We start from the raw sequence: 23,959 nt of genomic DNA, 5'->3' as shown, positions 1-23,959 counted from the left end.
GAGTGAAAATGATGTCTGGATGTGCTTAAACACCCCTTCTCACTCTCAAAAGTCAATTGAGCATTATTGGCCACACTTGATAATTTTTAGAACTGAATAATGTGTACTGGGTTCATTGTACTATTTTCTCTGAATTTTTGGAAAATAATTCCAGTAGAAATACAGGAAAAGAATTGTAAATTAAAGTGGTGGGTACAATGATTTCATTAGAGTACTCACTATACTTTTAAGTGAATGTTTTGATAAAAAAAAAAGTCAAAGTAAAAACAGACATACAAGGGTGAAAAGAAGGAAATGTGAAGGAACAAAGATGCTATCGTGGTGATTATGATGAACACAGCATACATCCACTGGCCAGCAACTTTGAGACAGAAGAAGTGAACAAATACTACGGTGTTATGAAAGGAAAATAAAACTAGGGACCCCAGTCCACTATGCCAAAAGGAAAGCATGTAAGAAGCTGCCTTTTCTTTTGTTCCAAAGGAGATAGCTACAGATAAAAGGTTAAGTATCTCCATAGTAGCTGCTCTATGCACACCTTATCTTACATAAAGTGCTGATTTACTGAGTGTGAGATGAATACATAACTGATTATTCTCCTACCTGCTCCTTTTCTCTTGCCACAGGTGGATTACCATACCCTCCCTCTTTCCCCTCCAGCCTACTTTTCCCTTTTAAACAATGAAGCTCTCAAACTCATCTTTGGGGAAAGCCACTGACCTCTCTCTGGGGCATGTGCTCAACCTTGGCAAAATAAACATCTATTAGCACATCAAAAAGCTTATCCACCATAATCAAGTGGGCTTCATCCCTAAGATGCAAGGCTGGTTCAACATATGCAAATCAATACATGTAATCCAACATATAAACAGAACCAAAGAAAAAAACCACATGATTATCTCAATAGATGCAGAAAAGGCCTCTGACAAAATTCAACAGCCCCTCATGCTAAAAACTCTCAATAAATTCGGTATTGATGGAATGTATCTCAAAATAATAAGAGCTATTTATGACAAACCCACAGCCAATATCATACTGAATGGGCAAAAACTGGAAGCATTCCCTTTGAAAACTGGCACAAGACAGGGATGCCCTCTCTCACCACTCCTATTCAACATAGTGTTGGAAGTTCTGGCTAGGGCAATCAGGCAAGAGAAAGAAATCAAGGGTATTCAGTTAGGAAAAGAAGAAGTCAAATTATCCCTGTTTGCAGAAGACATGATTGTATATTTAGAAAACCCCATCGTCTCAGCCCAAAATCTCCTTAAGCTGATGAGCAACTTCAGCAAAGTCTCAGGATACAAAATCAATGCGCAAAAATCACAAGCATTCTTATATACCAGTAACAGACAAACAGAGAGTCAAATCATGAATGAACTTCCATTCACAATTGCTTCGAAGAGAATAAAATACCTAGGAATCCAACTTAAAAGGGATGTAAAGGACCTCTTCAAGGAGAACTACAAACCGCTGCTCAGTGAAATAAAAGAGGACACAAACAAATGGAAGAACATACCATGCTCATGGATAGGAAGAATCAATATTGTGAAAATGGTCATACTGCCCAAGGTAATTTATAGATTCAATGCCATCCCCATTAAGCTACCAATGACTTTCTTCACAGAATTGGAAAAAACTGCTTTAAAGTTCATATGGAACCAAAAAAGAGCCCACATCGCCAAGACAATCCTAAGTCAAAAGAACAAAGCTGGAGGCATCACGCTACCTGACTTCAAACTATACTACAAGTCTACAGTAACCAAAACAGCATGGTACTGGTACCAAAACAGAGATATAGACCAATGGAACAGAACAGAGTCCTCAGAAATAATACCACACATCTACAGCCATCTGATCTTTGACAAACTCGAGAAAAGAAATGGGGAAAGGATTCCCTATTTAATAAACAGTGCTGGGAAAATTGGCTAGCCATAAGTAGAAAGCTGAAACTGGATCCTTTCCTTACTCCTTATACGAAATTAATTCAAAATGGATTAGAGACTTAAATGTTAGACCTAATACCATAAAAACCCTAGAAGAAAACCTACATAGTACCATTCAGGACATAGGCATGGGCAAGGACTTCATGTCTAAAACACCAAAAGCAACGGCAACAGAAGCCAAAATTGACAAATGGGATCTATATTAAACTAAAGAGCTTCTGCACAGCAAAAGAAGCTACCATCAGAGTGAACAGGCAACCTACAGAATGGGAGAAAATTTTTGTAATCTACTCATCTGACAAAGGGCTAATATCCAGAACCTACAAAGAACTCAAACAAATTTACAAGAAAAAACCAAACAACCCCATCAAAAAGTGGGCAAGGGATATGAACAGACATTTCTCAAAAGAAGACATGCATACAGCCAACAGACACATGAAAAAATGCTCATCATCACTGGTCATCAGAGAAATGCAAATCAAAACCACAATGAGATACCATCTCACACCAGTTAGAATGGCAATCATTAAAAAGTCAGGAAACAACAGGTGCTGGAGAGGATGTGGAGAAATAGGAACACTTTTACACTGTTGGTGGGATTGTAAACTAGTTCAACCATTATGGAAAACAGTATGGTGATTCCTCAAGGTTCTAGAACTAGAAGTACCATATGACCCAGCCATCTCATTACTGGGTATATACCCAAAGGATTATAAATCATGCTGCTATAAAGACACATGCACATGTATGTTCATTGTGGCACTATTCACAATAGCAAAGACTTGGAATCAACCCAAATGTCCATCAGTGACAGACTGGATGAAGAAAATGTGGCACATATACACCATGGAATACCATGCAGCCATAAAAAAGGATGAGTTCATGTCCTTTGTAGGGACATGGATGCAGCTGGAAACCATCATTCTCAGCAAACTATTGCAAGAACAGAAAAGCAAACACCGCATGTTCTCACTCATAGGTGGGAACTGAACAGTGAGATCACTTGGACTCGGGAAGGGGAACATCACACACAGGGGCCTATTATGGGGAGGGGGGAGGGACTGCATTGGGAGTTATACCTGATGTAAATGACGAGTTGATGGGTACAGCACACCAACATGGCACAAGTATACATATGTAACAAAACTGCACATTATGCACATGTACCCTAGAACTTAAAGTATAATAATAATAATAATAATAATAAAAACATCTAAATTGGTACTTGATTCTGATACTTTTTGGTTTACACGCAGTTAGAGAAGAAAAGCAGTGAAATTTCTTCTTCTGATGGCAGTTGAAAGGCGATTTATAACATTTATTTTTGTTATTTCTGTACACTTAGTTTACATCCTTGCATGTCTCATCTGTGCTATCTTTACCTATTCCAAAGTCACAAAGATATTCTCCTACATTCAGTCTTAGAAGTTTAAACATTTTGTTTTTGGTGGTAGTATAAATATGTATTTCATTTTTTAACTGTTTGCTGCTAGGTTACAGAAATACAAGTGCTCTTTAAAAATACTGACCTTATTTTCTCAAGTTCCTAAACTGTGTGTTACTAGTATCTAGTTGTTTAACTACAGATTCTTCCATGTACACACTCACATCTGTGAATAAAAAGTTTTTCTTGTTCTATTTCAACGTTTATGCCTTTTATTCCTTTTTAATACCTTAACAAATTACCTTGATATTCTAAGATAATGATAAAGAATGATGAGAATCAACATTAATGCTTGTTCCTGATCTTAGTGTGAACACACTTCACCATTAAATATGATGATTGCAGCCAGGCTGTCACACATAACCTTTGTTTTATTAAGGGAAATTCTTTCTATTCCTCATCTGCTGAGAATTTTTACCCTGAATAGGTGTGAAATGTTATCAAATATTTTTCTGGATTAAGATACTCGTGTAGGTTTTTCTCTTTTGCTCCCTGAAAGCAGTGAAAGGAAAAGAAAAACGTGGGAACTCAAACCACTCTGCCAAAAGAAAAATATTAAGCTGAAAGCTGATTCATGCAAGAAGCTGCCTTTCCTTTCCTTCCTGAGCTGAGAACCACAGATAAAAGGTAAAATATCTCCGCCGGGCTCAGTGCAGTCGGTGGCTCACGCCTATAATCCTAGAACTTTGGGAGGTGGAGGCGGGTGGATCACGAGGTCACCATCCTGACCATCCTGGCTAACACGGTGAAACCCCCTCTCTACTAAAAATACAAAAAAATTAGCTGGGCATGGTGGCAGGCACCTGTAGTCCCAGCTTCTAGGGAGGCTGAGGCAGGAGAACGGCGTGAACCCAGGAGCAGGCGGAGCTTGCAGTGAGCGGAGATCGCACCACTGCACTCCAGCCTGGGTGACAGAGCGAGACTCTGTCTCAAAAAAAAAAAAAAAAAAAAAAAAAATAGCCGGGAGTGGTGGCGGGGGCCTGTAGTCCCAGCTACTCAGGAGGCTAAGGCAGGAGAATGGTGTGAACCTGGGAGGCGGAGCTTGCAGTCAGCAGAGATTGTGCCACTGCACTCCAGCCTGGGCGACAGAGACTCAGTCTCAAAGAAAAAAAAAAAAAAAATTAGCAGGGCATGGTGGCAGGTGCCTGTAGACCCAGCTACTCGGGAGTCTGGGGCAGGAGAATGGTGTGAACCCACGAGGCGGAGCTTGCAGTGAGCGGAGATCATGCCACCGCACTCCAGCCTGGGGACAGAGCAAGACTCCGTCTCAAAAAAAAAAAAAAAAAAAAAAAGTTAAATATCTCCACAGGTAGCTTACTCTATGTTCACCCTATCGTTGGTTTTTTAGGAACAAACTCCATTTGGCTAGAATATATCATCTTTTTCATGCATTGCTGGATGCTACTTGTCCATATTTTGGTGAGAATTCTTGACTATTTTCCTCTAGAGTGATTACATATAAGGGCACATGAGAACTCTGTTGAAATGTTCTGTATCTTGATTGAGGTCATAAGTGACCTGTGTCAAAACTCATTAAAGTATACAGTTAAAAGCAGTGCTTCTTATGGTACCCAAGTTACACCTCAACATTGATTAAAAATCCTCTCAGAGACCAAATATATATGGGTAAAATAACAAGACATCTGGATTTGTTTAAAATACTTTGGCACATAAACAGGGGGAAGGGATAAATCTAACAAAACTATCTATGGTTTTAAAATTTATCGAATCTGGACGAAGGCAACATGGGGATTCATATTACCATTCTCCCAATTTTGCTACCCATTTGAGATTTTTCATAATACTAGTTTACAGAAAAAGCATTAATCATATTGCTAATTCTATGCTTACCAAAAAATTGCCTAAAATAATCTTATAGGAACAAACTTCATTTGAAAATACTCAAAAGTCCCCAGTATTCAAGAAACTGCCCAATCAAGAAAAAGCCACATTAGAAACAGGAGGCAGTTGGCTGGGCACAGTGGCTTTCCTGTAATCCCAGCACTTTGGGAGGCTGATGCATGTGGATCGCTTGATCCCAGGAGTTCAAGACCAGCCTGGGCAACATGGCAAAGGCTTGTCTCTACAAAAAATATAAATATTAGCCATGTGTGGTGACACGTGCCTGTAGTCCTAGCTACTCCTGGCTTGAGCCCAAGAGGTTGAGGCTGCAATGAGCTTTGTCACTCCAGCCTGGGCAACAGAGCAAGACACAGTCTCAGGAAAACAATAACAACAACAACAACAACAACAACAAAAACAAAACAGGAGACAGTCATATTTGCATCCCAATACTCCTTATTCCCAGTGTTCTATCCTGTCCAAGTGCTGCCTAACGGAAAAATCTCATGGTGAACTTGCCTATAGATCCCTGGGGCAAAAAATTACAGGTGCAGAATACAACAGAGCTTCTAAAGCAGCATCCCAGTTTCCACTTCCTTCCCTCAAATCCGAGAAAGCAGAGTAGACCTTTCTTACAAGGTTCTAAGCTGTTGGAGGCTGCCTGAGGGACTGCTCTCTCTGTTTTGAGGATCTCACACCTTAGGGAGGAAAAGCACTGGATCATGCTTGGCAAAGATGCAGACAGACTGAAGAGCAGATGCCTGGGGCAAGATATTATGGGTAGAGACATGCAACAGACCATCAAGGGCCCAGAGGAGAGACTCTTGGGACAAATAAGTATTTAAAAGCAGTTGCCTATGAGCAAATGGAAAAAGCCACAAGCAAAGGTAAGATCCATGCTCAAAAAAGGCCTGAGAAAATCTTAAACCTTCTCCTCAGACTGATCCCAAAGCTTAGAACCAATGCCAAGGTAATAGCAAAAATCCTCCCTGGAAAAGAGTCAGTCTGCAAAAATTGGAAAAGGAGGTTGTTTTTTCCCACAATGCCTAATTTCTAACAACAACAACAACAACAACAAAAACTCAGAAAACATGGACCAATAGTGGAAGAAAATAAAGTGATGCAAACCTTCCCTGGAGAAACATAAGCTTCAGGCATACTAGACAGATTTTAGACTGTCTAAAATATTCTCAAAAACTCATGTAAACACATATAGAGAAAAGGAAATCAGGAAAATATATATGAACAAAATAAAAATATCAACAGAGATTACAAAAAGGAAGCAAACGAAAATTCTGGACCTGAAAACATAGTAACTGAAAAATTCAGTAGAGGGGTTTAACAGCAGATGAGCAGGCAAAAAAAAAATAATCAGTAAACATACAGAGAAGAAATTACAGAGACAGAGAAGCAGGAAGAGAAAACAATGACATAAAGTAAACAGAGCCAAGAGAGTTATAAGGCACCATTAACTGGACATATATATGGGTGTCTAGGAGAAGATGCTGATAGATTACTGAAGAAATAATGGCCAACACTTCAAAATTTGAAGACAGACATCAATCTACAAGGCCAGCACACTCAACAAACTCCAAGAATAAATTCAAGGAGGTCCCTACCCACACTTCACAACTATGCTTACATGAAACCAGCTTCAGGAACACAGGACTGGCGGGGGGAGAGAAGTTAAGAATAGTGGCATCATGCCTCTCTCAGGGAAAAACTGTCACAATAGACTGAGAACTGGAGAGGGAGAGGGTTCCATCTTGTCATTTTCACAGCCCATAGTGGAGTTTCTCTCAGAGCGGACCAAAATGGGGGTGGGGAGGGTAGCAGTTTGTGTGTCAAATGTTACAGACTCTCACTGTTCTCAGAAAGGCTCGGTTGATTTTTCTGAATAAATGTTTCTCTAAATTCCTGAGTGGTCTTAAGACAAATTCTGTGTAGTTTAAATGGTTGTTTTTGGTTTTCTAAATTACAAGTTACGGTGTTTTACTGGAGATATAGTCCACATAGCTCCTCACTGCCATTTCAGAATCCACATTTCTGATTATAGTTGGGACCAGAACTAGGGCCAGGCAATTAGGTAAGTGGCTGTGATCATTATTTGTCCTCATGGGCAGAGAGGCAAAAGACAGTGGAGAAGTAGAATTAGGAGATGAGCCTGGCAGGCAGAAGGAGGAAGCGGAGGAAAAAGCCATGACAAGGAAAGCATGAACAAGCCTCAGCACCTAAGCAAGCAGATGGAAAGTTTGCCAAGGTAGGGAAACTTCCTTTACCTAGATCACAAAGAGAGAAGTAAAACAGACAGGGGGCACTACTGAGCTGGTTTCTAGATGTTTCTTCTCTCATGCTTCCCATCTTAATGAACCTGAGTGTGAAATCTGAATTGTGAGGAGAAATTTTTGAGACCTGGACAATTTCCGCATAAACTGGGTAATGGGTGAAATTAATAAATTGCTAATTTTGTTGAGTGTGATTCTGGTACTCTAGTTATGTTAAAAAGCAAAACAATAACAACAAAAATAGTCCTCAGAGAAGCAGCTGCAGTAAATTTACAGATAAAATGGTGTCTTGGATTGGCTTCAAGATGCTCTATCCTGAAAACAGAAAGCGTGGGGTGGGGAGGGGGTTGGATGAAGTAAGAAAAGCAAAGTGTTAAGGTGCAAGTAGGGAACAGAGAGATTTGTTATATATTCTCTCTACTTTAGTTCCTTCTTCAATATTTTTCATTGTAAATTTGAAAAAAAAATTGAATATCCCTTCCAAGATAATTTGGAGAGGAAAAACAGAGGAAACCTTCATTTCCAGGGTGTGAGTGGAGAACACTGCAAACTGTTTGGTCTCACTCCTGCCATCTGTTGACATCTGTGGGACTTAATATCCTATAGGAACAGAAACTGAGAGCCAGAAGAAAGTGGTTTAAATTAGTTACCAATAAATTAGATATGAACATAAGGCAAACTTGAAACATTTAGCTCCTCCACGTACATTTCATTAAAATTTTCCTAAGATTAAAAAACAGCTCCTACATTTTTGGGGATGAAAAATGTTCACATGTTGATTTGAAGATCAAGACTTCACTACATACATTTCTTAAAACTCATTAACTAGAACTTAAAATGTGAGAAATTTTGTCTCAATTATACCTCAGTGAAGCTAATTCTTAACAGAAACCCCCAAAATCCCAGCTTGCTCCACAACCCAGTCCACTTGATCCCAGATATGTTACATAAAGTAAAAATTATTATTTTTTGAGACAGGGTCTCAGTGTCCCCCAGGCTGTAGTGCAGTGGCATGTTCTCTGCTCACTGCAACCTCCATCTCCTGGATTCAAGCAATTCTCTTGCTTCAGGCTCCAGAGTAGTTGGGATTACCGGCGTGAGCCACCATGCCTGGCTAATTTCTGTATTTTTAGTAGAGACGAGGTTTCACCATGTTGGCCAGGCAGGTCTCGAACTCCTGAGCTCAGGTGACCTGCCGACCTTAGCCTCCCAAAGTGCTGGGATTACAGGTGTGAGCCACCATGCTCAGTCGTGAAAATTATTTCAACTGATTAACACACTACTTCTTAGTCTGGGAAATGGGGATTCCAATTCTTAACTTCCACACTGGTTGAAGAGATGAATATGGCAATGACTATAAAGCCCTGTCCCTGGGACAGGACAATGGCTCAGCACATGCTGACAGAATAATTTTTTACAAGACCTGGTCTGCACCATGAATGCAGCAGCCTGAATAAAGCACTGAGAGAAGAAATGTAGGGACAATGATGGAAGTGCCCTGAATGAGGGCATCAGATCTGGGGAACCTTCCCCACGAGGAGAACCAGCTGAGAGGTTCTGAGCCTCAGACGGGACAGTGTAGGGCACAAGATGTCAGACATTAGCAAAGGAAACCCATGATGGTTTAGGGCAGAGAAGGCACTGCAGGAAGGCAATACATAAGAAGTCCCCACCTGGGGTTGGGCTGTCCTCCCTTACCCTGCAGGCAGTCCTCTCATGGGTAACATGGGAGTGGAGGAAGAGGAGCTGGGGACTAAAATAGTTCTAAAATTAGCTCTGTGATCCTCAAAGGTGGCCTTGGAAATCCTCAGTACCAGGGTAGAGCCTCTTCTTGTTAAAAAAAAAAAGGACCCAAAGTCTTCCAGAGAAGAAAACCATTGTAGGCAGGTTCCTGGGAACAGATCCCGAGTGTGGGCATCACAACAGAGCCTGTCCTGAAACGATGCTTACACTAAACACAGCTTATCCTGTCGGTGCTTCCAGAATAAGGAAGTGTTGATATTCATTATAATATTTAACACATTGAGAATTTAATATATGCCAGGGACGGTTCCAGGCATTGCACAAATTTTTCTGCATTCAATCTTCACAAATGTCCTATGAAGTGACTATTACCCACCAATTTCAGATGATGAAACAGGCACAAAACATTTAAATACCTTTCTCAAAGCAACACAGCCAAGAAAGTGATAGAGCCTGGGTTTCAGTTCTCACTGTAAAGGGTTATGCCTTAACCAGTAGGCAGGGCTCTGACATTTCTCAATGAATCTGCACAGGTTAGGAGGTGATCTGGGTCAAGCTAGATTAGCTTGCAAGGTCATGAGGTATATCTTGACTGATGGGTCTCTCTACCTTGGGGTTCTGCTTACAATTTTTCCATAATGAAATGATTAAAATCAGTTATTTGGCCAGTCCACAGCCCCAGAGGCATTTAAAAAAACTGCTGGGCCCAATGGTTGCTGTTACTCCCACTCCACTAACCAAGGAAGCCCTACCAACCTGGTGAGGATGAAACTCACCTTTTTTCCCTTGCCCAAATGCGTATATATGGGGCTTGGGGAGTCCTGTCCTAGAAACCATAAAATCTAATCAGATGAGTTTTATTACTCTTATATAATGTGGCTCACTTTCCAACCTGACTCTGGTACAGCATCACATGACAGCAGATGCTGAAGGAAGTTATTTTAGCCCAAAATATACTTCTTTGACAAGTTTTGAAGTGGCTGCCACAGGCGCAACATACTGAAATGGATAGCCCCGCAAAGCTGCCTTTAGTGGGAAAATTTGCATCTGTAGCAAATCTCCACTAATGTAGCCAGATCTCCTTCGTTCTAAGCCTTTCCTAGGTCTGGAAGAGACAGCCAGTTTGACGCATGGTGGCTCACACCTGCAATCCCAGCACTCTGGGAGGCCGAGGCAGGTGGATCACCTGAGGTCACGAGGTCAAGACCAGCCTGAGCAACATGGTGAAACCCCATCTCTACTAAAAATACAAAAATCAGCCAGGCGTGGTGGTGGGCATCTGTAGTCCCAGCTACTCAGGAGGCTGAGGCAGGAGAACTGCTCAAACCGGGGAGGTGGTAGTGGCAGTGAGCTGAGATCACGCCACTGCACTCTAGCCTGGGCGACAGAGCAAGACTCTCTCTCAAAAAAACAAAAACAAACAAAGAAACAAAAATAACTGAAAACATACATTTACCATCTATTCTGTGGGCTGCCAACTAAGAGGCTTCATCTACATAACAAGAACTTTGATCTATGCAATCCCCTTAACTCTGGCATACTTCTGATTCCAGTCTTTAGGCAACAGCTTAAGTCTCTCAACCAATTGTCCACTAAAGAATACCTAAGTGCCCCCATGAGGTGTAAACCCGTTTGGAGATACTGGATTTTTGGGAGGAACCCATGTGTATCTTTCTCATATTGATTTATGATTTTCTGAGGCAGGATCTCGCTGTGTTGCCCAGGCTGGCATGCAGTGCAGCCAACATAGCTCGTTACAGCCTCCACCTCCCGGACTCAACTGACTGGGCCACCGAAGTAGCTGAGACCACAGGCATGGGACACCACGCTCTGCTAATTTTTTATTTTTCTAATTTCACGTAGAGACAGGGTGTCTCGCTGTGCCGCCCAGGCTGCTCTGGAACTCCTGACCTCCCACAGTGCTCAGGCTGATTTATGATTTTACCTGAAATTCCTGTCTCCCTGGATTGTATAAGATTAACCTGCAAGCCGACCACCTCGGGCACTTTCTCAGGACCTCTTGAGACTGAATAACCTGGGCCACAGTCACTCACACTGACTCAGAATAAACCTCTTTAAATATATTTTGCCATCATTAGCAGGGCTCCAGGGAAAAGGCCACCTGGGTCCCCACAGCTACCTCACCTCCCGCGGACGCTGCCCCACGCAGAGCCCCCCACACACGTCTAGAAGTGCCCGTGCCAGGACATCTGGTCCCGGCCTACCCTCCCACCCAAGGAAGATAGTCCCAAGGCGGGCTGCCCCCAACCCAAAGCAGCGACCCTTCCCCAAAACACGCGGGCGAAGTCCTCCCCGGTCCCGCCTCCCACAACAAAGTCTGGAGCATCAAGAGTCGGAGGGAACCCGAGTCGGACCTAGTCCATCAGTCTCTGGGCTGTAACCCCCACCCAACCGGTGGACCCAGTCTGTGGCCGAGTCCCCCACCACCTCCAGCCAAACGACCCCTGTGGCAGCTACCTAGGCCGCTGGCCCGTCCCCACTCGAGGAGCGGCGACCCTGGCACACGGAGACCTGGGTTGCTCGGCGCCCCTGTGAAATCCTGGCTGCCTAACCGCCACTACACGCAACCGGGGACGGAGACTGAGTAGCGGCCCAGACCCGGGGCGCTCGGCGAGCCGCAGCACCACAGCCCACTCCAAGGCGCGGCCTGGGTCTCCGCCCCTCCCCAGAACATGGAGACGCCGGGCCTGAGGGAGGGCGCGCTACGGCCCCAGCAGCGCCCTGGCGTCCCAGGCCTTCCCGGCCCTTCTTCCTGCGCAGGAAGGGCGCGCTGGAGAGAGGGACCCGCAGGAGCGCGACTCACCAAGGCGGCTGACGGCGAACGGAGGAGGTGAGGTCACCGACGGTGGACTACCCACCTCCCAGCTCGGTGACGCCCAGGGATCTGGACCGCTCGGCGCCGCCCGGGCTACGCTACGCAGAAGCCTCTGCGCGGCCGGGACTACGCTACCCAGAATCCTCGGCGCGACCCGTGGCTCTGCGACCCTCCGCTTCGCATCCCCGCAGTGGACTACGCTCCCCAGAGTCCTCGGCGAGTCGTCCAGGTACACGCCCCAGAATGTTGGTCAAAGCCATCCACAGGGGACTGCGCAACCCGGAATCCTTGGAAGAACTCCCCTGACCGCGACCCTGTGGTCTTTTGGACGCGGAGGGATCCTTTCAGAACCGGCGATTTCTTTTATTTATGTAGCCCTGTACATACAATAAGAATATTTGTCCATTTCTAAGATATAGGTAAATAATTTTCCCACTGTCTTTTGATTATTGTTATATCTTTTTTCTTTTCTTTTTTTTTTCTTTTTTTGCTATGTAGTCCTTTTGATCTCTGAGAGATTTTCCTACGGATTTTGTGGTTTTATCATTTCCATTTAGATCTCTCAATGGTTTTTCTCCAGGTAAACACTGTGAATATATACTTATTTTTAACATTTTCCAATATTTTATTTTCATAGTAAATTTATTAAAAATATAGTCTTTTACCACATAATTTAAGGTTTCAGCTACATCATTGAGTATACTCACAATTTACATTTCCATTTCAATTTCTAATTTTCCCCCATATATCTAATTATGCATCAGTGCCACTTCAGGGCAAGACCCTGGCCCTGAAGTGGATTTGAAGGGATCCTGTCCCTGGTTTAATCTTGCTCTGCCTTCGCCCGTCCCTCTCCTGGCCCTACCATGGCCCTGCCCCTTCCCTGGCTCTGCCCTGGTCTTGTGCTTACCCTGAGCGAGAACTTGACCCTACCCCAGCCGTGTCCCAGACCTGGCCATGGCCCTGCCCCTGCCCTGGGCCGGCGCTGGCACTGGCATGGACCCTGGACCTGGCTCTTGGCTACTTAAGGCCATACCCTGGCCCAGCCCTCCTCCTGACCCTGTCCTGGCCCTAATTTGCCCTGGCCCTATCCTGGCATGCTATTCTGGCCCCACCCCAGACCCTGTCTCTGTCCTAGCTCTAGCTAAGTTGGCCATGGCCGTGTTCCTGCCATTGCCCTTTCCTGGTCCTGGCCCTGGCCCTGGCCCTGCCCCGGCCCTGCCCCGGCCCTGGTCTGAACCCCGGCCCTGCAATGGACCTGCCTTGGCCCTGCCTATACCCTGCCTCTGGCCCTACCTCTGCCCTGGCCATACCCTTGCCCTGGCCTGGACTCTGATCCTGGTCCTTATCCTGCCCCAGCTGTGGACCTGGCCCTGCCCTGCCTGTACCCTGTTCTATCCTGGGCTGGTCCTGCCGTTGTCTGGTCTTGCTATTGCCCTGCCCTACCCTGCCTTGCTTGTTCCCTAGATCTGCCCCGGCCTTTGCTCTTGTCTTGGTTCTAGCACTGAGTCAGCCCTGGACCTTCCCTGACCTTGCCTCAGCCCTGGCACTGCCCTGGCCTTGCCTTGGCATTTGCCCTACTCTCTCTAATGCCTGGCTCTGGTCCTGCCTTGCTCTGCGCTTGTTCTGTCCTGGCACAGCCCTGGCCCTGGCCCTGGTCCTGCCCTTATGCAGGCCTGACCCTGCCACTGCTCTGGCTTTGACCTGCACCGTGGCCATACAGTGACCCTGCCTTGACCCTTTCCTGGCCCTGGCCTGGAACGTGGCCCTGCCAAGGACTCACCCTGGCTCTGTCATGGCCCTGGCGTTTTCTTGGATTTGGATGTGTCCTGTCCCTTATTTGCCCCAGCCCTTCCCTGGCTCTGCCTTTCCACTTCTCTGGGGTAGGGGGACAGGGTCAGGACCAGGCCAGGGCAGGGTCAGGACCAGGGTAGGGCTTTGGTAAGGCCTGAAGATGGGAAGGGCCAGGGCAGCGGCAGGGCCAGGGAAGGGTGTTAAGTTGAGGCTCTTAATGCTACCACCACTCGCATCTTCCTCTAGGCTTTTGTGGCTTTGCCCACCCAGCTGCTCTGTGCCAGGAGGAGGAGGAGACACCTGGAGCCTGTGACACCACGGCTTCCCTCGCTGAGGGTGGGTGGCAGTGACGGAGACTGCAGCGTGCTGGAAAGGTAGGAGAGTGACCACGCTAGGAGGTCAGGCGGCTGCAGCCAGGGTTGGGGGTGAGGCTTACGGCGATGGCCGGGCTGCGGCAGTGGTCGGGTGGTAGAAGCCTTGTAGGGTGGGCTGTTGCAATGGCAATGGGCCTGGCTTTGCCCTGCCACTGCCGTGGACCTGGCCCTGTACTGCCCTGCCTTGCCCTGGCCCTGCCCTACTGTTACCTGGACTGTCTCGGCCCTGCCCTGCTCCGATCCCATCCTGGTTTTGCCTTTGCACTGGCCTTTCCCTGAACCTGTGCTGGCCCGGCCTTGGCTCTGGCCCTGCCTCTTGTCCTGACCCTGGTCCTGTCATGGCACTGGCCCTGCTAGTGGTCATGGTCCTGCTCCTGTTCTGGCCTTGACCTGGCCTTGGACGTGTCCTGGCCTAGATTTGCTCTGGCCCTGCCTTGGCCCATCCCTGCCCTGGCCCCACCGTGGTCCTGCGTGTTGTGCCCTCTCCTGGCACTGACTTTGCCCTGTCATGGCACAGTGGTGCCATTGACCTGCCTTACACTGCCCTGGTTGTGCCCTGGCCCTGCCTGGCACTGGCCTCTCCCTGGATCTGCTCTGACCCTGCCTTGGCCTTTGCCCTGTCCTCACTACGTCCTGGCCCTGGCCTTTTTCTGGCTTAGCCCGGGCCCTGGCCCTAGCCCTGGTCCTACCGTATCCCTGGCCTTGCCCTTATCCAGACCCTGCCCCTGCCTCTGCCCTGGCCCTGGCCTGGAACCTGGTCCTGTCAAGGACTTGGCCCGACTCTGCCATGGCCCTGGCCCTGCTCTGCCTTGGTCCTGGCCCTGACCCAGACCCTTTCCTGGCTGTGCCCTGGCCATGGCCTTTCCCTGGCCCTGAGTTGGCAGTGGTCTGCCCCTGGTCTTGCCACCACCTTACCCTGCCATGCACTGGATGTGTCATCAGCCTGCCCTGGCCCTACCTTGTCCCTCACCCTAGTCTTCGCTAGGCCCTGCTCTGGACCTGGCCCTAGCCCAGACCTGGCCCTGACCCTGGCCCTGGCCTTTGTCCTTCATAGCCCTGGCCCTGAAGTGGACTTGGAGGTGTCCTGGCCCTGGAGTGACCTGGCTCTGCCTTGGCCTGTCCTTGCCCTGCCCCTACCATCAGCTTGCCCTGTTGTGCCCTGTCCTAGTACTGACCCGGCTGTGTCATTGCCCTGCCCTACCCTGCCTTGGCTGTGCCCTGGCTCGATTCCGGCCCTGGCCCCGCCCTGTGCATGCCATGACACTACCTCAGCCTTGGCACTAGCCTGGTCCTTTCCTGGCATCAGCCCTGCTCTTTCTATGGACCACCTTTTGTCGTGTCCTGCGCTGGCCATGCCCTGACTCAGCCCTGGCCTTGGCATTGCCCTTGATCCTGCCATATTTCTTGCCCTGTCCCTATCCTGGCCTTGGCCCTGACCCTTACCTTGCTCTGGCCCTGCCCTTGCCCTTACGCAGCCCCTGGCCCTGTCATGGACCTGCCCTGGACCTGTCCTGGCCCTGGCCCTGCCCTGCTTCAGACCTTGCCCTGGTTCTCCCCTGGCCGTGACCGTGAAATGACTGGCCCTACCCTGGCCTTGCACTGCCCTGGCCCTTGCTCTGACTCTGGTCCTGTCACTGGAAAAACCCCAGCCCTGTTGCTCGTCTTCCCATGGCCCAGACCCTGCCTTGGCCCTGCCCTGACACTGTCCTGGACCCTGGCTGTGCCAAGAACCTGCACTGTTGTTGCCCTTGTTTTGCTCCTGTCCCGAACCTGGTTCTGCCCAGGCCATGGCCATGGCCCTGTCCCTGCCCTGGCTGTTCCCTGGCCCTGCTCAGGTCTTGGCACTGTCCCGGCCCTGCCCTGCCTTGGCCCTATGCTTTCCTGGCCCTGCCTTGCCTGCCCTGGTCCTGCCTTGGCCGTACTCTAGCTTTGACCCTGCGCTGGCCCTACCTTGGCCTTCATCCTAGCCTTGCCTGGGCACTGTGCTGGACCTGGCCATAGCACAGACCTGGATGTGGCCCTGGCCCTGCCATGGCCCTGTCCGAGACCCTAGCCCTGCCAGGTACCTGTCCTGGCCCTGCTCTGGGCCTGGCTTTGTCCTTGGTTCTTAGATGACCCTGGCCCTGCCCCTGCCCTTGCCCTGGCACTGGCCTTGGACATGTCCGTGGTCCTAACCCCGGCCCTGCCCTGGAGCTGTCACTGTCTTGCCCTGCCTTGGCCCTGGCCCTGGCCCTGGCCCTGGCCCTGCCACAGCCATAGACCTGCCCTGGTTGGTCATGCCCTGCCTTTACCCAGTGCTACCCTGGGCCTGCTCCACCCTGCCCTGGCTCAGAGGCCCTGCGTTTGGCCCCGCCCTGACCCCGCCTTGGCGCTCATACTGGCCCTAGTGCAAACCTGGTCCTTGCTCTGGCCTTGGCCCGGCATTGACCACTGCTCCTGACCCTGGTCGTGCCATGGTCCTGGCCCTGCCAATGATCCTGACAGTCCTGGCCCTGGTCCTGTCTTGGCCCTGTCCTGGCCCTGGCCCTGGCCTGACCCTGGCCCTGGCCTGACCCTGGCCCTGAAGTGGATTTGAAGGTATCCTGTCCCTGATTTAATCTTGCTCTGCCTTCGCCCGTCCCTCTCCTGGCCCTGCCATGGCCCTGCCCCTTCCCTGGCTCTTCCCTGGTCTTGTGCTTACCCTGATGGAGACCTTGGCCCTGTCCCTGGCTTGTCCTAGACCTGGCTGGGCCGGCGCTGGCACTGGCATGGACCCTGGACCTGGCTCGTGGCTACTTAAGGCCATACCCTGGCCCAGCCCAGTCCTCCTGACCCTGTCCTGGCCCTAATTTGCCCTGGCCCTACCCTGGCATAGTATTCTGGCCCCACACACCCCTGACCCTGTCTCTGTCCTGACTCTAGCTAAGTTGGCCATGGCCATGTTCCTGACATTGCCCTTTCCTGGTCCTGGCCCTGGCCCTGGCCCTGCCCCGGCCCTGCCCCGGCCCTGGTCTGAACCACGGCCCTGCAATGGACCTGCCTTGGCACTGCCTATACCCTGCCTCTGGCTGTACCTCTGCCCTGGCCATACACTTGCCCTGGCCTGGACTCTGATCCTGGTCCTTGTCCTGCCCCAGCTGTGGCCCTGGCCCTGCCCTGCCTGTACCCTGTTCTATCCTGGGCTGGCCCTGCCGTTGCCTGGTCTTGCTATTGCCCTGCCCTAGTCTGCCTTGCTTGTGCCCTAGATCTGCCCCAGCCTTTGCTCTCGTCTTGGTTCTAGCACTGAGTCAGCCCTGGACCTTCCCTGACCTTGCCTCAGCCCTGGCACTGCCCTGGCCTTGCCTCAGCCCTGGCACTGCCCTGGGCATGCCTTTGAATTTGCCCTACTCTCTCTAATGCCTGCCTCTGCTCCTGCCTGGCACTGCTCTTGTTCTGTTCTGGCACAGCCCTGGCCCTGGCCCTGGTCCTGCCCTTATGCAGGCCTGACCCTGCCACTGCTCTGGCTTTGACCTGGACCTTGGCCATACAGTGACCCTGCCTTGACCCTTTCCTGGCCCTGGCCTGGAACGTGGCCTTGCCAAGGACTCACCCTGGCTCTGTCATGGCCCTGGCGTTTTCTTGCATTTGGATGTGCCCTGTCCCTTATTTGCCCCGGCCCTTCCCTGGCTCTGCCCTTGCACTTCTCTGGGGTAGGGGGACAGGGTCAGGACCAGGCCAGGGCATTGTCAGGACCAGGGTAGGGCCTTGGTAAGGCCTGAAGATGGGAAGGGCCAGGGCAGCAGCAGGGCCAGGGAAGGGTGTTAAGTTGAGGCTCTTAATGCTACCTCCCCTCGCATCTTCCTCTAGGCTTTTCTGGCTTTCCCCGCACAGCTGCTCTGTGCCAGGAGGAGGAGGAGACACCTGGAGCCTGTGACACCACGGCTTGCCGCGCTGAGGGTGGGTGGCAGTGACGGAGACTGCAGCGTGCTGGAACGGTAGGAGAGTGACCACGCTAGGAGGTCAGGCGGCTGCAGCCAGGGTTGGGGGTGAGGCTTACAGCGATGGCCGGGCCGCGACAGTGGCCAGGTGGTAGAAGCCTTGTAGGGTGGGCTGTTGCATTGGCAATGGGCCTGGCTTTGCCCTGCCACTGCCGTGGACCTGGCCCTGTGCTGCCCTGCCTTGCCCTGGACCTGCCCAACTGTTACGTGTACTGTCTCGGCCCTGCCCTGCTCCGATCCCATCCTGGTTTTGCCTTTGCACTGGCCTTTCCCTGAACCTGTGCTGGCCCGGCCTTGGCTCTGGCCCTGTCTCTTGTCCTGACCCTGGTCCTGTCATGGCACTGGCCCTGCTAGTGGTCATGGTCCTGCTCCTGTTCTGGCCTTGACCTGGCCTTGGACGTGTCCTGGCCCAGATTTGTTCTGGCCCTGCCTTGGCCCATCCCTGCCCTGACCCCACCGTGGCCCTGCCTGTTGTGCCCTTTCCTGGCACTGACTTTGCCCTGTCATGGCTCAGTGGTGCCATTGACCTGCCTTACACTGCCCTGGTTGTTCCCTGGCCGTGCCTGGCACTGGCCTCTCCCTGGACCTGCTCTGACCCTGCCTTGGCCTTTGCCCTGTCCTCACTATGGCCTGGCACTGGCCTTGTTCTGGCTTAGCCCGGGCCCTGGCCCTAGCCGTGGTCCTAACGTATCCCTGGCTTTGCCCTTATCCAGACCCTGCCCCTGCCTCTGCCCTGGCCCTGGCCTGGAACCTGGTCCTGTCAGGGACTTGGAGCGACTCTGCCGTGGCCCTGGCCCTGCTCTGCCTTGGTCCTGGCCCTGACCCAGACCCTTTCCTGGCTGTGCCCTGGCCATGGCCTTTCCCTAGCCCTGAGTTGGCAGTGGTCTGCCCCTGGTCTTGCCACCACCCTACCCTGCCATGCACTGGATGTGTCATCAGCCTGCCCTGGCCCTACCTTGTCCCTCACCCTAGTCTTCGCTAGGCCCTGCTCTGGACCTGGCCCTAGCCCAGACCTGGCCCTGACCCTGGCCCTGGCCTTTGTCCTTCATAGCCCTGGCCCTGAAGTGGACTTGGAGGTGTCCTGGCCCTGGAGTGACCTGGCTCTACCTTGGCCTGTCCTTGTCCTGCCCCTACCATCACCTTGCCCTGTTCTGCCCTGTCCTAGTACTGACCCGGCTGTGTCATTGCCCTGCCCTACCCTGCCTTGGCTGTGCCCTGGCTGGATTCCGGTCCTGGTCCCGCCCTGTGCATGCCATGACACTACCTCAGCCTTGGCACTAGCCTGGTCCTTTCCTGGCATCAGCCCTGCTCTTTCTATGGATCGCCTTTTGTCATGTCCTGCGCTGGCCATTCCATGCCCTGCCCTGCCCTGACTCAGCCCTGGCCTTGGCATTGCCCTTGGTCCTGCCATATTTCTTGCACTGTCCCTATCCTGGCCTTGGCCCTGACCCTTACCTTGCTCTGGCCCTGCCCTTGCCCTTACGTAGCCCCTGGCCCTGTCATGGACCTGCCCTGGACCTGTCCTGGCCCTGGCCCTGCCCTGCTTCAGACTTTGCCCTGGTTCACCCCTGGCCCTGACCGTGAAATGCCTGGCCCTACCCTGGCCTTGCACTGCCCTGGCCCTTGCCCTGACTCTGGTCCTGTCACTGGAGAAGCCCCAGCCCTGTTGCTCTTCTTCCCATGGCCCAGACCCTGCCTTGTCCCTGCCCTGACACTGTCCTGGACCCTGGCTGTGCCAAGAACCTGCACTGTTGTTGCCCTTGTTTTGCTCCTGCCCTGAACCTGGTCCTGTCCAGGCCATGGCCATGGCCCTTTCCCTGCCCTGGCTGTTCCCTGGCCCTGCTCAGGTCTTGGCCCTGTCCTGGCCCTGCCCTGCCTTGGCCCTATGCTTTCCTGGCCCTGCCTTGCCTGCCCTGGTCCTGCCTTGGCCGTACTCTAGCTTTGACCCTGCGGTGGCCCTACCTTGGCCTTCACCCTAGCCTTGCCTGGGCGCTGTGCTGGACCTGGCCATAGCACAGACCTGGTTGTGGCCCTGGCCCTGCCATGGCCCTGTCCCAGACCCTAGCCCTGCCAGGTACCTGTCCTGGCCCTGCTCTGGGCCTGGCTTTGTCCTTGGTTCTTAGATAACCCTGGCCCTGCCCCTGCCCCTTCCCCTGCCCTTGCCCTGGCACTGGCCTTGGACATGTCCGTGGTCCTAACCCCGGCCCTGCCCTGGAGCTGTCACTGTCTTGCCCTGCCTTGGCCCTGGCCCTGGCCCTGGCCCTGGCCCTGCCACAGCCATAGACCTGCCCTGGTTGGTCATGCCCTGCCTTTACCCAGTGCTACCCTGGGCCTGCTCCACCCTGCCCTGGCTCTGCCCTGCATTTGGCCCCGCCCTGACCCCGCCTTGGCCCTCACACTGGCCCTAGTGCAAACCTGGTCCTTGCTCTGGCCTTGGCCCGGCATTGACCACTGCTCCTGACCCTGGTCGTGCCATGGCCCTGGCCCTGCCAATGATCCTGACAGTCCTGGCCCTGGCCATGTCTTGGCCCTGTCCTGGCCCTGGCCCTGGCCTGACCCTGGCCCTGAAGTGGATTTGAAGGTATCCTGTCCCTGGTTTAATCTTGCTCTGCCTTCGCCCGTCCCTCTCCTGGCCCTACCATGGCCCTGCCCCTTCCCTGGCTTTGCCCTGGTCTTGTGCTTACCCTGAGCGAGAACTTGACCCTGCCCCAGCCTTGTCCCAGACCTGGCCATGGCCCTGCACCTGCCCTGGGCCGGCGCTGGCACTGGCATAGACCCTGGACCTGGCTCTTGGCTATTTAAGGCCATACCCTGGCCCAGCCCTCCTCCTGACCCTGTCCTGGCCCTAATTTGCCCTGGCCCTACCCTGGCATGCTATTCTGGCCCCACACACCCCTGACCCTGTCTCTGTCCTGGCTCTAGCTGAGTTGGCCATGGCCGTGTTCCTGCCATTGCCCTTTCCTGGTCCTGGCCCTGGCCCTGGCCCTGCCCCGGCTCTGCCCCCGCCCTGGTCTGAACCCCGGCCCTGCAATGGACCTGCCTTGGCCCTGCCTATACCCTGCCTCTGGCCCTACCTCTGCCATGGCCATACCCTTTGCTCTGGCCTGGACTCTGATCCTGGTCCTTGTCCTGTCCCAGCTGTGGCCCTGGCCCTGCCCTGCCTGTACCCTGTTCTATCCTGGGCTGGCCCTGCTGTTGCCTGGTGTTGCTATTGCCCTGCCCTAGCCTGCCTTGCTTGTTCCCTAGATCTGCCCCGGCCTTTGCTCTTGTCTTGGTTCTAGCACTGAGTCAGCCTTGGACCTTCCCTGACCTTGCCTCAGCCCTGGCACTGCCCTGGCCTTGCCTTGGCATTTGCCCTACTCTCTCTAATGCCTGGCTCTGGTCCTGCCTTGCTCTGTGCTTGTTCTGTCTTGGCACAGCCCTGGCCCTGGCCCTGGTCCTGCCCTTATGCAGGCCTGACCCTGCCACTGCTCTTGTTTGACCTGGACCTTGGCCATACAGTGACCCTGCCTTGACCCTTTCCTGGCCCTGGCCTGGAACGTGGCCTTGCCAAGGACTCACCCTGGCTCTGTCATGGCCCTGGCGTTTTCTTGGATTTGGATATCTCCTGTCCCTTATTTGCCCCAGCCCTTCCCTGGCTCTGTCCTTGCACTTCTCTGGGGTAGGGGGACAGGGTCAGGACCAGGCCAGGGCATTGTCAGGACCAGGGTAGGGCCTTGGTAAGGCCTGAAGATGGGAAGGGCCAGGGCAGCAGCAGGGCCAGGGAAGGGTGTTAAGTTGAGGCTCTTAATGCTACCTCCCCTCGCATCTTTCTCTAGGCTTTTGTGGCTTTGCCCGCCCAGCTGCTCTGTGCCAGGAAGAGGAGGAGACACCTGGATCCTGTGACACCACGGCTTGCCTCGCTGAGGGTGGGTCGCAGTGACGGAGACTGCAGCGTGCTGGAAAGGTAGGAGAGTGACCACGCTAGGAGGTCAGGCGGCTGCAGCCAGGGTTGGGGGTGAGGCTTACAGCGATGGCCGGGCCGCGGCAGTGGCCAGGCGGTAAAAGCCTTGTAGGGTTGGCTGTTTCACTGGCAATGGGCCTGGCTTTGCCCTGCCACTGCCGTGGACCTGGCCCTGTGCTGCCCTGCCTTGCCCTGGCCCTGCCCAACTGTTACGTGTACTGTCTCGGCCCTGCCCTGCTCCGATCCCATCCTGGTTTTGCCTTTGCACTGGCCTTTCCCTGAACCTGTGCTGGTCCGGCCTTGGCTCTGGCCCTGCCTCTTGTCCTGACCCTGGTCCTGTCATGGCACTGGCCCTGCTAGTGGTCATGGTCCAGCTCCTGTTCTGGCCTTGACCTGGCCTTGGACGTGTCCTGGCCCAGATTTGTTCTGGCCCTGCCTTGGCCCATCCCTGCCCTGACCCCACCGTGGCCCTGCCTGTTGTGCCCTCTCCTGGCACTGACTTTGCCCTGTCATGGCTCAGTGGTGCCACTGACCTGCCTTACACTGCTCTTGTTGTGTCGTGGCCCTACCTGGCACTGGCCTCTCCCTGGACCTGCTCTGACCCTGCCTTGGCCTTTGCCCTGTCCTCACTATGGCCTGGTCCTGGCCTTGTTCTGGCTTAGCCCGGGCCCTGGCCCTAGCCCTGGTCCTACCGTTTCCCTGGCCTTGCCCTTATCCAGACCCTGCCCCTGCCTCTGCCCTGGCCCTGGCCTGGAACCTGGTCCTGTCAAGGACTTGGCCCGACTCTGCCGTGGCCCTGGCCCTGCTCTGCCTTGGTCCTGGCCCTGACCCAGACCCTTTCCTGGCTGTGCCCTGGCCATGGCCTTTCCCTGGCCCTGAGTTGGCAGTGGTCTGCCCCTGGTCTTGCCACCACCCTACCCTGCCATGCACTGGATGTATCATCAGCCTGCCCTGGCCGTACCTTGTCCCTCACCCTAGTCTTTGCTAGGCCCTGCTCTGGACCTGGCCCTAGCCCAGACCTGGCCCTGACCCTGGCCCTGGCCTTTGTCCTTCATAGCCCTGGCCCTGAAGTGGACTTGGAGGTGTCCTGGCCCTGGAGTGACCTGGCTCTGCCTTGGCCTGTCCTTGTCCTGCCCCTACCATCACCTTGCCCTGTTCTACCCTTTTCTGCCCTGTCCTAGTACTGATCCGGCTATGGCATTGCCCTGCCCTACCCTGCCTTGGCTGTGCCCTGGCTCGATTCCGGCCCTGGCCCCACCCTGTGCATGCCATGACACTACCTCAGCATTGGCACTAGCCTGGTCCTTTCCTGGCATCAGCCCTGCAGTTTCTATGGACCGCCTTTTGTCGTGTCCTGCGCTGGCCATTCCATGCCCTGCCCTGCCCTAACTCAGCCCTGGCCTTGGCATTGCCCTTGGTCCTGCCATGTTTCTTTCCCTGTCCCTATCCTGGCCTTGGCCCTGACCCTTACCTTGCTCTGGCCCTGCCCTTGCCCTTACGCAGCCCCTTGCCCTGTCATGGACCTGCCCTGGACCTGTCCTGGCCCTGGCCCTGCCGTGTTTCAGACCTTGCCCTGGTTCTCCCCTGGCCGTGACCGTGAAATGCCTGGCCCTACCCTCGCCTTGCACTGCCCTGGCCCTTGCCCTGACTCTGGTCCTGTCACTGGAAAAGCCCCAGCCCTGTTGCTCGTCTTCCCATGGCCCAGACCCTGCCTTGGCCCTGCCCTGACACTGTCCTGGACCCTGGCTGTGCCAAGAACCTGCACTGTTGTTGCCCTTGTTTTGCTCCTGTCCCGAACC

At 52.5% G+C, this 23,959-nt stretch overlaps 1 protein-coding gene across 1 annotated transcript in view; it reads right to left on the bottom strand.

The window, feature by feature from the left end:
* The window catches only part of LOC102126981 (uncharacterized), a 31,572-nt gene extending 19,365 nt beyond the window's left edge, over positions 1-12,207 (bottom strand). Inside the window, 1 exon segment of the mRNA XM_065522601.1 lies at positions 12,082-12,207. The gene's annotated coding sequence lies outside the window, so the exon portion shown is untranslated.
* Positions 12,208-23,959: the final 11,752 nt, after the last annotated feature.

This window comes from Macaca fascicularis, chromosome 10, assembly GCF_037993035.2.
Source record: "Macaca fascicularis isolate 582-1 chromosome 10, T2T-MFA8v1.1".
NCBI lineage: Eukaryota > Metazoa > Chordata > Mammalia > Primates > Cercopithecidae > Macaca > Macaca fascicularis.
The sequence above is the reverse complement of the archived record's forward strand: the minus strand, read 5'-3'. Positions and strand labels throughout refer to the sequence as shown.